This window comes from Ambystoma mexicanum, chromosome 12 (assembly GCF_040938575.1).
Source record: "Ambystoma mexicanum isolate Mex_15411 chromosome 12, UKY_AmexF1_1, whole genome shotgun sequence".
Taxonomy (NCBI): domain Eukaryota; kingdom Metazoa; phylum Chordata; class Amphibia; order Caudata; family Ambystomatidae; genus Ambystoma; species Ambystoma mexicanum.
Genome location: NC_090936.1, coordinates 462,816,159 through 462,832,147, shown reverse-complemented (window position 1 = coordinate 462,832,147; position 15,989 = coordinate 462,816,159). Strand labels below are relative to the sequence as shown.

The following is a 15,989-nucleotide window of genomic DNA, read 5'->3' as shown; positions in this document are numbered from 1 at the left end:
TGCTCTAATCTGTGGTCTTTTTCCTTTTCAGGCATCCATTCGGAGGAAGATCCGTGGATTGAAGCGTTTATCGCAACCGGGTAAGTCTGTAGCGGAATGTTTCCCCATAGGGGCCGGGGTGCGGCGGATATGCGGAAAAGGTCGCGCCGACCCGAGATTAGTTGAGTATCCCCGGTGATCTCAAGTAAGTCTTAAAGGATAGTTCCGGGACTTTTTTTTTATTGTCCCTACGGTTCGGCCATGTGTTTTTAAGCATAACTCGGTAGATCGTAGAAAACTTTCCTATGGACCTTACCCGACTTTTCGTCCAGTAACGCACTCGAAATCAGCCGCCATTTTCTGATAATCCTATCATTTCCCCCCATCGCCCTGGCTGCACTGCTTTTGCGGCACTAAATCAAATCCGCCGCCCCTGAGCCTGACATCAGCAGACGCGTACCGCCCATTTCCCAACGCCAAAGCACGTTTCGTGTCAACAATCGCTGCGCCTCAGCTAATGAAGTGTCGCCATGGAAATGGCAGGACGCCTCTTTCCTCAATAAGTATAAACACACCGTTTGACAACACACAGCAGCAGATTTTCGATTCCATTACTCTCTCTGTGTTACTTTGAGTATTCTGTGACTCGTTTCTGTGCTCTGGTCAGCTACCTTCGCCGCTTCTAGGCCTTGTGAACACCTGTACCATCTCTGTAAATTATTTTACTTTCTTTACCACACAATGGCTACAATAATGCCGTATATGTACGAGCCCGAGTACACCAAGGAAGAACTACTGGAAAGGCAAGCACGCGAAAACGATGGGGATTCGGACGGCAGTTGGGAGGACCAGTCAACGGATGAAGACCCTGGACCATGTCGCATGGACGGCGTCTCCACCTGGTGCACGTGTAATCGGTGCGAGCTAATGTCAACTGAGGAGGAGAACTGCTGCTGCCGTGAAAATTCCGGGTGCTTGGCCTACATTTCGGAAGGCGAGCCAAGTCCGCAATGCATCACCGAGCTGCCAGAGTTCAGGGAAGCCTGCCTCTCACGGACCGTGTTGAGGATGATGATGGTGCTTATGCACGAACTTCGCGGCACTGTTCGTCCGCGTAATCCGAGTAACAAGTAAGTATACTCTGGTTGTGATGTCAGTGATGCCACTACTATTTCATGGTCGTCTCCCACATATAAAATTACATCTACATATCATTCGAATGCATGTAAATTGGTTCCATATTGTGCATTTTCTAGATCGATTTTTTTTCAAAGCAGAATCATATTTTTTTACCTGAATCGACAGTGATAAGAAAGTTTTGTCATTTTAATACAGTTTGCATCTTTAATTTTCACAGGTGGTACAGGCTGGTGGCCTATCGTTGCTTCACTTGGTGGCTTCACGGGAGGCTCGGACACCGCGTTCGGAGAGTAATACCTGCCTGTGCGGTACTTGCCATTAGACAACATTTCCCCAGCGACAGTGGACAATACCGCGGATTTTCCCTGGATGTGCTGCAACCGGAACTTTACAATGTGTAATGTTTATTATTTATGTTCAATTGAAATTAAGATCTAAAATAAAACCCAACATATATTTTAACAATGGTTGTTTTGATTTTTTAAATGAATCTAGTGTGTCTCCATTGAATAGTCTTCCTGTGCCTTGTCTTGTCACACCACATGTCTCCGGCCAGCATCCTCCCTCACGCTGGCCGCCCACCTTCAATCCACATAACCGTTGAACCCATATGCAGCAGACATACATATGTTATTTTGCGGGTTGGCATCAAGCCTCCCGGCCTTGCCTCCTCCCCCAAAAATACTTACCACACCACTTTGTTCAAGCGTTGGCAATAAAAGGCCGTTGGATTTTATTGATACAAAACATGGTTATAGGTAAATAATCAATATGGTTGATCATAATAAAGCATCCTTTTGGGCACCGGGTACAGAGATGACCCCCTCTGGCCCGTGCCGCCTTGCCACCACAGGCCAGCCTGCTGCTGACTAACTGCCTAGGCATCCAGGGTCTCCAGGGTGAACTGCACCCATATATTCTCCTGGGAGGGTGAGGTATTTATAAACTCACCCCCCTGCCTTCCATGTACTAGATCCTGCAGCCTGCCTCTTACATGCAGTTAGATGGCCTCTCCTTGGTGAGGCCCTGCGGCAAACGAGTCTTGTCTGCACGACCACCGCCCCAATCCACCCCCCGCCCTATCAAAGGCAGTTCGCACCGGGGTACTTGTGCTGGCAAGTGGAGCTGTCAGGGAGCGATAAAGGCCAAGAGGTGCCAAAGACCATGTACACTTCAAAGTGGTCTATAGAGCATGGGTTGTTGTTCCCATGTCTACCTCCAGACCCCGTGTCTCCTGCCAAGCATCCCCCCTCACGCTGGACGTCCCCCTGCAATCCACATAAGTGTGTCTCCATTCACGAGTCTTCCTGTGTCTTGTCTGCACGACCACCGCCCTAATCCACCCCCCGCCCTATCAAAGGCAGTTCGCACCGGGGTACTTGTGCTGGCAAGTGGAGCTGTCAGGGAGCGATAAAGGCCAAGAGGTGCCAAAGACCATGTACACTTCAAAGTGGTCTATAGAGCATGGGTTGTTGTTCCCATGTCTACCTCCAGACCCCGTGTCTCCTGCCAAGCATCCCCCCTCACGCTGGACGTCCCCCTGCAATCCACATAAGTGTGTCTCCATTCACGAGTCTTCCTGTGTCTTGTCTGCACGACCACCGCCCCAATCCACCCCCCGCCCTATCAAAGGCAGTTCGCACCGGGGTACTTGTGCTGGCAAGTGGAGCTGTCAGGGAGCGATAAAGGCCAAGAGGTGCCAAAGACCATGTACACTTCAAAGTGGTCTATAGAGCATGGGTTGTTGTTCCCATGTCTACCTCCAGACCCCGTGTCTCCTGCCAAGCAACCGCCCTCACGCTGGACGTCCCCCTGCAAACCGCATAATGCCACGACATATACACGTCATTCATTCACAAACACACCCCTGTTTCGAATTCTTTATAACCCACTTCATATTTCTAATGAGAACTTCTTTGCGCTTTGCTAGTCAACCTGTGAAGGTGCTGGTTATCTGCTCTTCGTCTCTGTGAACTTCCGTGACCACTTCGAGCAAACTCGTCAGTTTGCAACCTGTGAACTGCTCCCTGTTCTACGACAAGAAACTACTCTGATCCCTGCATCTAACTGTTTGTTCGTCAAGGTAAGGCCATGTACCATAATCATTTTGCGTCCAATTTTTTAATTTATATCTATTTGCTAGTTGTCATCAAATTGCATCCATGTTTTCTTTTCGTTCAAGACAGTACATGCAAGGAACTAGTCACATGTTCTGAGTTTAGTCAAATTATTTTTATATTTTTTTAAAGTTATTCAAATACTTATCCGCATGTGAATAACGTGTATAGTTCCAAGAACCAAAACGAACCTTGCATTGAACCTTTTATGTGTCATTTAATTTTTTAACACATTGGTATTCATAGAAAATTGTTGATCTTTACTTTTCAGAACTTTCCACAATGCCTGCCTGTTCCATTGGCGGTTGCCCTTCCAAGACCCATAATAAATCGTAAGGTACTATAATGCATGTTTTCCCTAAGACAATAGATCAGATAAGAGAATGGGTCCGATATTGCGGCTATCCACCGTCTGAGCTTGAAAGTAGAGTCCTAGAAGTCTTTGCGGACAAGAGGGGTGATCGATACCGCATCTGCAGCAGGCACTTTAGCTCAGACATGTACTCCACATCATTGCTAATAAAGAAGAACACACCGCGGGCGAGGCGAAAATTGCTCTCAACCGCTATTCCCACTCTATTCGTCCACATCCCTCCACTGGTGAGTCAAGTTTTCGTATTTATCTCTCGGCCTTGCGGTAGTGTGTAGCATTAGCTAACAATAATTTCCCCATTTATGTATCCACTCAATATGAAGGCGGAAGATTCTCCATCCGTGTCGTTATTGCAGTCATCAGCCACTTCAAGCGCCTATCGGGTAATCTTACTTGGCTATTCTGCCACTGACTTGTTTTAGGCATGTAAATTAATAGTTTTAATTTATCGTGTAATTATTTTACCTAATGGTACACCCTTGTACTCGTCCTCTAGTCTTTGTTTTCAGTTATAATTATTGTTATCCAAAATAATGCAAGTACTGTCTTTCAGGGAGATGCTGAGGAGTCCAACGTATTGACGACAACCGTTGATGTCACTCAGATGCTCGAGGTACGTTTCCGGACAGTTCCATCGATGGAGATCATCAGATCTTGCATTCTTGTAGCGTGATTGTTACACACAATGTTTCTTTCATTTTTAGCCATTGATATGTCCTTCTGTCGTCGCCCTCCTGTCTCTTCTTTTTTCAATATTGTGTTCATTACTAACGAAAGTCCAATGTTTCAGGGAGTCGATGGAGCATTAGTCCAAGAAGAAGCGGGAGCATGCAGTTACGGGTCGGCGCAACAGCTTGCAGAAGTGTGCACCGCAGTTACATCGTCCCTTGATGTTCTTATGCATTTCGAGGTATGGATACTGACAGTTCGATCAAGCGAAATCATATGACGTGATTACATCCGCTATACTTCCTTCTTTATTAACGCAAGTACTATGTTTCAGGGAGATGACGGAGCTTCTTCTACAAGAACATCACCCCTAGTAGTTGATGCAGATCTCTGGGTGGTGACACTTCCAACGATTGAGCAAATCGAATCATATTTACATATCCATTATTTATTTTAGACAACTGATCATTTGTGCAGGTCTATTTAGATGAGCCGTTGACGCCTGCACAAAGTTTATGTTCTTTTTAACAAAATAGAAAACCATACTAATGCAATTACTGTGTTTCAGGGAGGTACTGAAGCATCATCTTCAATAATATCATCAATGGAAGTCTATGAGGAGCCCGAGGTATGGATCTTGACAGTTCCATCTAACTAGATCAACAATGCGTGAATAATTGTCGTTTGAATGTTCTACACAAAGCGTTCATTCGTGTTTTGCTATTGAGATGTACGTGGGTATTGGTCCCCAAGTACATTTTGTGTTTTCAATATTATTATACATACTAATGAAAGTTCTATGTTTCAGGGAGTCGATGGAGCGTCAGTGCGTGATGGATGTGCTTATCATGAAAATATAGGCGTTGCAGCGCAAGAGGAAGTGGAGACATGCACACACGAGTCGGAGCAACAGCGTCCTGATGTTGAAGTTCGAGGCAAGAAAGTTTCAAAGAAAAGAAAGCAAAAGAAGGTTAGTGTCCTGGTCACTATATTATGTTGTTTTTCACTGTTAATAGTTCAATACTGTAAGTTGTGTTTAAACTGAACATCCCTTTTCCAATCTGTCCTCTAGTTGCGAGTGGGTGTACGAACTAGATCTACACAGACAGTGAAGCGAACGAGAGATGTTGCTTGTCAAACCTTTTGGCAGGGACTTGAGACTGGAGATGCATCGTGCCAATGGGAAGAATATCAAGTGATTGACAACGGAGCTATACCACCACCAGCCATCGATAGTGAATGTCCTCCTGGTAGTTCGGATGCAGTCGGAGATCAATTCACAGAATCCACACCCGCAAAAACTAAGACCGCGAGAAAGTTGAAGAAATTGTTTTATTCACCCATCGCCGGAGAAGGAACAGATGTTGCAATGGAAGAGAATGAAGTGGACGACAATGAAACACCATCAATATCACTGAACATAGCGGAAGACGATATCAGAGATTCTACCTTTCATGTGAGTGACATGTCCTCAACGTTACAGGCCGAACCAGCTGGGATGCAGAGTGACAGTATAAGGAAAGAGGCCAAATTCATTGTATTCGATAGATGTTTGATTGATATTATTATTCGGATGAAATGTGGGCATTCGGTTGGTGGGGAAGTATGTGGGGAGCCATTAATTAATGTGACTCGTGCAATTCGAGGCACTAACCTTAAAATACATGCCACCTGCACAAAATATCATCCTTTCTCATGGTCTGCACAACCCATGCTGGGGCAACTGCCAGCAGGCAATCTACTTTGTGCAGCGGCTGCACTTTTTAGTGGTTCAAGTTTTAAAAAGTTAGAGTCTTTCTTTCAGTTTGTGGGAATCCATTTCATTGCGAAAACTCAGTTCTACAAATACCAAACCGATTATCTATTTCCAGCCATTAGCGAAGCTTGGAGAATGGAAAAAATGTCTATTGATAGTACATTCGCGGGCAAACGGTTCAGGCTAGCCGGTGATGGACAGTGCGACAGCCCAGGATTCTCAGCCAAGTACTGCACCTACCACTTTCAGGACATGGAAAGTAAGAAAATTGTGAGTTCGGTGGTCGTGCAGGTGTCACAAAGTACATCCTCAGTGGCCATGGAGAAAGTTGGCTTTGTAGCATCATTGCAAGAACTACAATCGCGGGGAATGGTGATCGACCTGATAGCCACGGACAGACACGTTTCAATTGCCAAGACAATGAGAGAAGAGTACAAAAATATAAATCACCAATTTGACGTTTGGCATCTTGCAAAAACAATCAATAAAAAAATGTCGGCTGCAGGTAAAAAAAAGATATGCAAGGTATTTCACAGTGGTCCAAGTCAATCAGCAACCATCTTTGGTGGAGCTCAAAAACATGTGGAGGGTCGTTGGAAATTCTACTGGAAAAATGGCGGTCAGTAATGCTACACTGTACCAACGTTCACCGTTGGAACACAAACCAACATTTCCACAATTGTGAACATGGCCATTTGTCCACAGAGGAGGCACGGAAGAAGAAGTGGTTGATTCCTTCATCACCCACTCACAAAGCCATTGAAAAGATTGTATTTGATAAAACTATAACAAGAGATTTGAGGGGACTCACGGAATTCTGCCACACAGGAGATTTGGAGGTGTTCCACAATATGTGCCTAAAGTACCGGCCAAAACGATTGCATTTTGGCATGGAGGGCATGATAAATCGGACTCTTCTAGCGGTCTTGGCACATAACCATAATGTTGGCCGTCAACAAAGTAGGACGACCGGAACTTTAGGGACGCTTCGCTACAATAAGGCCTTGACTAAAAGAAGTAAACAATGGGTGATCAAACCAGTGTTTGAGGATATGCAATATGAGTTTATTGAGAGACTAATTGTTGATGTCCTAGATAGGCACATACATGGAGTTGTGAATGAACCTGTGCAGGGGACAACTGCATTGCCACCCAACATTGCCTTTGTTCCATGTCCACCTAAAGAAGAGCTCATTGAGAAATACACATCACGGTTTAAAGGATTGTAATTTGATTGTCTGTTCTCTCGAGTCTCCTCATGTCGCAGGCCCATTGAATATGTGTATCTATGTATTGTGTAAATAAAAGTGATTGCTCAGTGTACATGCAATGTGTCTCTCTACCCTTGCCCCTCCCTTCACCGTGCAGTAGTGCGAACCACCCGGGTTTCACCTGTGACTTTGCTCTCGAGTCTCCTCATGTCGCAGGCCCATTGAATATGTGTATCTATGTATTGTGTAAATAAAAGTGATTGCTCAGTGTACATGCAATGTGTCTCTCTACCCTTGCCCCTCCCTTCACCGTGCAGTAGTGCGAACCACCCGGGTTTCACCTGTGACTTTGCTCTCGAGTCTCCTCATGTCGCAGGCCCATTGAATATGTGTATCTATGTATTGTGTAAATAAAAGTGATTGCTCAGTGTACATGCAATGTGTCTATCCAACCTTGTTCATTTGCGCATTAAATTAAACCAAACAGTAATATAAATCATTTTTCAAAAAATATAGAATGTCTCCGTATTTATGGTTCTCTGGGGCTGCAAAGCACGCAGACAAAATGCAAAGATGGAGTGTAAATTTCAAGTCCTGTGAGATGGCCTTAGACTGAATGTAGCTAACTAGGAATGTGTGCTCGTTCAAAGTGAAGGTCAGCTGCTTTGATTTTTTGCTCGGGTGCCGGAATGGCCCACGACTCAGTATAAGGTTCTATTGTTATTTGACCTTGACAGGCCGGGACCATCCCGAAAGACTTCTTTTTGGGGGTGTGGTGCAATAACGTAAGAAACGATAATGAATAAAATTTCAGAAACGATAGCCATTTAATGTTCGTTCATTAGAAGAAATAACGTCGGCATAGAAGGAGTGGTATTTCGGGGCTGCCCTACGCACAGAAACAATGGAAAATGCAAATATAATGTAAGTAACTCTTTAGATGAGTTTATACCGCAATTTAAACTTGTTCGTTCTATGTGGCATATTGTTTTGTACCGCGCACTATCTTGAGGAGAACCATCTCCTTTTACGGAAGCACCTCAAAACCTTCCTCTTTGCTTCTGCTTTCTCTCTCCCTCTCCCCTGCTACAACTGGTCCACTGTCTGCGACCTCGGTCCTGGGCCCTTCCACTCTCCACCTGCACTGCCTCCCTGTCAACCCCTGCACTGGGGGACTGTCTCAGTATCCTACAGCCCCCCCTTGACGTATAATACCCAGTTGCACTGTCCTAGCTATGAAATAATTTCCCGACCGAATATATAAAATGAATAATTTTAATAAAGATCTGATGGTGAGACTAATTTCATTTTTTATGTTTTTCAAACAGGTACATACTTCATTATTGCATGTGTCACGAGTACCAGACACCGGCGGATGGGTTTTTTAACCACCAGTTGCTTCTCCGCGTGAACAACGTTACCACCCTGACCATTTTATGGGACGATCGCCAAGTACAAGTATGCCCTTACGCGGTACTAACGGATAGATGCAACATACAGACCTTTGTGGTGGCCTAGTGCCTCGTTGTTGGAACAGCCATGCGATTATCAGTGCGACCGAAGAGCTTATTTTATCGTAAACCAACACCCTGTGTACTGCACACGAACATCGCTTGCCTCAAGACGAACTATTTTGGATCGAGAGCAAAGAAAAATGCAAATCGCTGAATATTCTCTAAACATTTGATGTCCAATAAAAGTACTTTGCCAAATGTACAATCTTGCCGTTTGCTTTTAAACCACAGTTTCATATTCCGAATTGTGGCGCTGTATTGTGAGATGATCTAAGACCCTGTGAACAGCAAAGGAACATCGCGTGCCTGAAAACGAACTTTTTGGAACGTGAGCAAATAAAAATGCAAACCGCTGAATATTCTCAAAACATTTGATGTCAAATAAATGTACTTTACCAAATTTACAATCTTGCGGTTTAATTTAAAAGTACAGTTTCTTATTCCCAATTGTAGCGCGCTGTGTTGTGTGAGCTCATCTGTGTTGATTTCCGGGTTCTGTGTGGAGTCGCGTAGAAGACGCCTGGGCGCGTTTGCCTACGCAGCTCAGTCACGTCACGGATAGAGGCGGGGAATATGAATGTTTTGATAAAGTCTGTTTCAGGGGCGGGGGATTTGATTTAGTGCCGCAAAAGCAGTGCAGCCAGGGCGATGGGGGGAAATGATAGGATTATCAGAAAATGGCGGCTGATTTCGAGTGCGATAATGGACGAAAAGTCGGGTAAGGTCCATAGGAAAGTTTTCTACGATCTACCGAGTTATGCTTAAAAACACATGGCCGAACCGTAGGGACAATAAAAAAAAAGTCCCGGAACTATCCTTTAATATTTGCCTTTGTTGCCTTAGATAACTCTCTGTTGCTCACCTTATTGTTTTTATGTCCATAGGTGATGAAGAGCGGCCGCGGACTGAGAAGAGCGTGATGGAATGCTGAAAATGGCAACAGGTGAGTTCAGCGCGGCGTTGCAGGAGGCGCGGCAAGAGCGACTAATGGATTCTTTCTTCCAGGTCCAAGTCGGGAAGATGCAGGATTCAGGTGAGTATGAATAAACTCTTGCTCTAACCTTTCCTTCTGTTTTCCTTGCAGGGTTCAGGAGCTCCGGAGTGTAGACGGGCCTGGCAGAAGACTAGAAGCTGCTGCAGGCACGGTGAGCGTTACGCTGCTACTGCAGAATAACGCGAAGCACGTGTGGCTGTCCGGGCGTGGCTTAAATAGCTTTGGAAGAAGTCCCAGGTAAGTATTCTTCCACTGCCCCACCCAGGTAAGAAAATAGTCCCTGCATTAAAATAGTCCCTCCTAGGCCTCATTTGGCTTAGGTCTTCATGCAGCATGGTCTGCATCAGGTGAGTAAGCAGCATGGTCTGCTTTAGGTAAGTTCTCATAAATGAGCCTGGCGCCTATGGCGCCAGGACTGACTTTGTTCTTATGAGCCTGGCGCCAAAGGCGCCAGGACTGCACCCAAACAGCCCCTAACTGGGGCTTTTGGGCATGCTCCAAATGGCGTGATGCCTGCTTCCGGGGCTGCTGGGCCTGGTCTGGTTTCCCGGGGGCAGGCATCATGACAGCACTCCCCCTCAAGGCCCCTCCCAAAGTCGTTCCTCTCCTTGGCCGTGGTTTGTCTGGAAATTCCCGGTGGAACCTCTTCACCAAACGAGGTGCATGCACGTGGTCACTAGGTTCCCAAGACCTTTCCTGCGGACCATAACCTTTCCAGTCAATTAGGTAAAAGAGTTTAGATCTCACTTTTTTTGAATCTAAAATATTCTTGATTTCGTATTCGGGTTCTCCGTCTATGAGGATAGGTTCAGGTGGGTCGGTTAGCCTAGTTCCTGGTTGCACTGGTTTCAAAAGAGACACGTGGAAGACGGGATGGATTCGCATATGAGCAGGTAGTTCCAACTCGACAGCCACCGGGTTAATAATGGCTTTGATGGAGTAAGGCCCCAAGTACCTGGGATTAAAGGTCCGTTTTCCTTTGAGAGGAATGTGCTTAGTAGATGACCATACTTGGTCCCCTATCTGGTAGTGTGGTGCTTCTCTTCTAAGTTGATCAGCGTTTTTCTTGTATTTTTCCTTGGCCTTTCGTAAATGTTCTGTTGCTTCCTTAAAGGTTTGAGTAATGACTGTGTGAAGATGATCTACTGCGGGCATCTCTAAATGCTGGGGTGAATCCAACTCCGAGGTTCGGAGATGATGTCCGTATATGGTAAAAAAGGGACTGTGCCCAATTCCTGAGTGTACTGAATTATTGTACGCATATTCAGCGATCCATAGGGGGTCCTTCCAATTGCCTTCAGACTGATGTAGCATACAGCGTAAATATTGTTCGAGAGTCTGATTAGTTCTCTCTGTTTGGCCATCGGTCTGGGGGTGGTGGCTAGTGGAAAGCCTGACATCTATTTGTGCCAGTTGGCAGCATTTTTTCCAGAAATGCGAGATGAATTGACTTGCTCGGTCTGAAAATAACACAGATGGAAAACCTTGTAGACGAACGATGTTTTCAAGGATTTCCTTGGCCGGGGTTGAGGCAGAGGGTATCCCTTTTAAGGGAATAAAGTGGGCCATTTTAGAAAAAAGGTCCACTATTACTAGGATAGTATTGAAACCGTTACAGGGGGGTAGATCCGTGATAAAGTCTACTGACAAGGTGTGCCAAGGAATCGGTGGGATGTCCATAGGCTGTAATAGCCCAGCTGGTTTTCTTTTTTGACTTTTGTTTTGGGCGCAGATGCCACAAGATAGGAAAAATGACTAAATATCTTTTCGCCAGGTGGGCCACCAGAATTGTTTCTTGATTTTAGCTTCGGTCTTTGTAATACCGGGGTGTCCCTCTAGTAACGTATCGTGATAATGGGAGATGACTAGTTCTTGTAGTTCTTTTTGTGGCAGAAATAGATGTCCTCGGTAATATGGTAGTTCATTGGTGATGCTGAAATCTGGGCCTTTCTTGGCCCAATCTTGTAGGGCTTGAGGATCAAAGAGCTGCCGGACAATTCCTTGAATGTCTTCCAGTGTCTGTACTGAAGTTATACCAAGAATTCTCTGGTCAGGGATTATGGGTACAGGTTCCAGGGTCACTTCAGTCTCTCCCATTCCAATTCGGGATAAGGCGTCCGCTTTCCCATTTTTACAACCGGGCCGATAAGTTATTACAAAATCAAATTCGGCAAAAAACAATGCCCAAGGGAGTTGACGTGAAGACTGGGCTTTGGCTGTTTTTAGATATTGTAAATTTCGATGATCGGTGATAACCGTGATGGTGTGCCTGGCTCTGAGTAGATAGTGTTGCCAAGCTTTGAAGGCGGACTTGATAGCTAACAGCTTCTTATCAGTAATGGCATAGTTTAATTCAGGAGGCAAAAACTTTTTTGACCAAAAGGCCACTGGGTGAATCTGGTTTGTTTCGGGATCTTTTTGAGAAAGGACGGCTCCCATTGCTAAACTGGAAGCATCAGTCTCCACTATGTACGGGAGTTCAGGACGTGGGTGTCTTAGGATCGGTGCAGATGTGAATTTGGCCTTTAATTCTTGAAAGGCGCTTTCAGCTTCGTCTGTCCATACAAAGCGTTTATTTTTTCTCAAGAGTGCTGTGATGGGATGAACAATCTGCGAAAAGTCTGGAATAAACCTACGGTAGAAGTTGGCAAAACCAAGCATGCTCTGTACCCCTTTGACAGAGCTTGGCGAAGGCCATTTGAGAATTGCGTCCACTTTTCGTGTATCCATCCTGATTCCTCCGGGGGTTAAAATGAATCCTAGAAATTCCACTTCAGTGGTGTGGAAAACGCATTTCTCCAATTTGGCATATAGTTTGTACTGGCGTAGCTTTTCTAACACTGCTCGGATGTGATTGATATGATCAGATTCTAATGAGGAGTATACTAAGATGTCATCAATATAAACGACGACACAAACATCGATAAGTTCTCTAAGGACATCGTTCATGAAGTACTGGAAGGCTGCCGGCGCATTGCATAATCCAAAAGGCATCACTTGGTACTCAAATAATCCATACTTCGTGCGAAAAGCAGTTTTCCACTCGTCGCCTTCTTTGACACGTACCAAATGATACGCCCCCCGGAGGTCTAGTTTAGTATAAATGCGGGCTTCTTTTACTTGGTCAAGTAATTCCGGAATTAAAGGCAACGGATACCGATTCTTAATGGTTATTTGGTTCAGTGCGCGATAGTCTATGGACGTTCTGAGGTCGCCTTCCTTTTTTGGCACGAAGAACAAAGCAGAAGATGCTGGAGATTTAGATGGGCGAATAAAACCGTTAGCAAGGTATTGGTCCAGGTATTGACGTAAATGAAGATTTTCGGGCTCCGTAAGGGCATAGATCCTGCTGCAGGGAGGTTGTGCGCCTGGTATGAGGTCTATTTGACAGTCATATGATCTGTGTGGGGGCAAGGTATTTGCCTGTTCTTTTTGGAAGACATCTTGAAACTCTAGATACTCTTTAGATAGTTGTATGGTAGCTGGAGTTACTGAAGCCAGGACCGTGTTCTGAGATTTTCTTGGGTAACAGGTGTGCGCACATTCTGGGAAGGTAATTCTCTTCTCTCGCCAATCGATACTAGGATTATGTTTTTCCAACTAAGGTATCCCCAGTATTACTTGAAACTGCGGAGCCTTGATTAAATCAAACACCAAAGTCTCTCGGTGCCCATCCTGCACCAGCAATGTAATTTCTGTGGTGGAGTGAGTTACGGGGCCTGAGGCAATTTCCGTTCCATCAACTGTGGTAATGACATCTAGAGTGGGTTTCTGGGCGAGAGGCAGGTTCATCCTGGAAGCCAGTTCACTGTCCACATAGTTTCCTATGGCTCCGCTATCTACGTACGCTTTTACCGCGTGCATCCGAGATGGCTGTTGCGGATCTACGAGGATCATTGGAATGGTGAAATGCGAGGTCTGAGTGTCCTTCTTCGAGCTCGGCAAGCGGACCTCTACGCTTGTCGGGCGGAATCGTTTCCCGAGTCAGAGTTTTTATCCGCAGCCCCCACCACCTTTTTGGGCGGTTTTATGGGGCAGTTCAGCAAAAAATGACCTGAATTCCCGCAATATAGGCATAGCTGCATTTGTCGCCTTCTATCTCTTTCTTTCTGAGTTAAGGGTCCTCTCACCCCTCCGATTTGCATGGGTTCTGAAGACTCTGCCCCTTTGGGGCTGGTATGAGTTCTGACCAAGACTCTGTTTTCAAACCTGGCTTTATCGGCCTTCCTATTTTGAAGTCTATGATCAAGTTGGACCACCAAATGTATATATTCGGTACAATCTTGAGGCGGGTTCACGATCTGGGCCAAGACATCTTTGAGTTCTCCTCGAAGCCCTCGATGGAACAATGTGATTCTTTTTACTTCTGGCCATTCAGTTTCCACTATTAATCTGTTAAAGGTTGCATTGTAGGAAAGAAGATCCTGATTCCCCTGTCGTAGGGATAAGAGTTCGTTATCCAGGGCCTGACCCTGGGAGTGTCGAGCAAATAGTCTTTCCATGCTTGTTTGAAATCCCTGGAAATCCAGAAGAATGGGGTCATCTTGATTAACTAGAGGAATGGACCAGTCTGCTGCGCTGCCGCTGAGGTATGACAGCACAAAGGCTACCTTGGCTTGATCATTCGGAAAGGCTGCAGGTCTGCATAAGAAGTGTAAGCGGCACTGATTCATGAATACGGCAAACCTTTTTGGGTCTCCGGTAAAACGTTCGGGTGGAGCCAATGGAACGGCCCCTGGTAAGTGTATTTGAACAGGGTTGCTCGATGACACAGGAGCTGGACCTGCCCCGGGGCCAGGCAGTGGCGTTTGCCCAGCTTGATTTTGCAATAACTGTCTGGCTAGATCATCCGTTCACTCTTTCGAAACTATCAGCTCCCTCCTAAGGGCATTAGTTTCCTGGTGGGCGGCATGCACTTCAGCCCTTAGCTCCCCTAATAATTGGGCTAATTGGTCTGTCTCTGAGGTCTCCATAACGCCCAGGTGGCTTGTTGTGGGTAGGCTTCGCGTTCTGTTACGCTCACCTGGTGTCCACGGGGGCGTTGATCTGGACCGGCCTGATGTTACTTCTTCCAGTGATACTCGGAGCGCCGAGATGACGGAGTGGACCGGGCCACCCAGCTTGGTCTGTGTGGCTCGTATGAATACTCTTCTGTAAAGCAGAAAGGGGAATTAACCACCTGTGAGGTTTAAGCTTAACCCCACCTTCTCCCCATGAATTACTTTGGGACTCCTTTAGATTCTCACCTGATAATCTGGAAAGATGAACTCTCCATCCTGCTTCAAGTGCAGGGGCGCGTAGATGACCAGTTGCCTCACTGGTGTGGGAAGTTGGCGAGTTGCAGACAGAGTTGACTCAGTAGAGGTAATAGTTATAAGAGTTCAAAACGTCTGGAATTCACTCTGTCCAATTCCCCTAGGTTGCCCTTATGGATCTGGAAAGTGTTCACGTGGCAACCAGAGATGCGCAGGTAAGTGTTTATAAAAGCTGTTCGGAATAAAGAGGGAAGTTTGCTCTAATCTGTGGTCTTTTTCCTTTTCAGGCATCCATTCGGAGGAAGATCCGTGGATTGAAGCGTTTACCGCAACCGGGTAAGTCTGTAGCGGAATGTTTCCCCATAGGGGCCGGGGTGCGGCGGATATGCGGAAAAGGTCGCGCCGACCCGAGATTAGGTGAGTATCCCCGGTGATCTCAAGTAAGTCTTAATATTTGCCTTTGTTGCCTTAGATAACTCTCTGTTGCTCACCTTATTGTTTTTATGTCCATAGGTGATGAAGAGCGGCCGCGGACTGAGAAGAGCGTGATGGAATGCTGAAAATGGCAACAGGTGAGTTCAGTGCGGCGTTGCAGGAGGCGCGGCAAGAGCGACTAATGGATTCTTTCTTCCAGGTCCAAGTCGGGAAGATGCAGGATTCAGGTGAATATGAATAAACTCTTGCTCTAACCTTTCCTTCTGTTTTCCTTGCAGGGTTCAGGAGCTCCGGAGTGTAGACGGGGGTGGCAGAAGACTGGAAGCTGCTGCAGGCACGGTGAGCATTACACTGCTACTGCAGAATAACACGAAGCACGTGTGGCTGTCCGGGCGTGGCTTAAATAGCTTTGGAAGAAGTCCCAGGTATGTATTCTTCCACTGCCCCACCCAGGTAAGAAAATAGACCCTGCATTAAAATAGTCCCTCCTAGGCCTCATTTGGCTTAGGTCTTCATGCAGCATGGTCTGCATCAGGTGAGTAAGCA

The 15,989-nt window shown here is 45.9% G+C and overlaps 1 protein-coding gene across 2 annotated transcripts in view; it reads left to right on the top strand.

Annotated features, from left to right (window-relative positions):
- The window catches only part of LOC138513665 (protein mono-ADP-ribosyltransferase PARP12-like), a 322,728-nt gene that overhangs the window by 283,235 nt on the left and 23,504 nt on the right, over nucleotides 1–15,989 (top strand). The gene's annotated exons all lie outside the window — the stretch shown is intronic.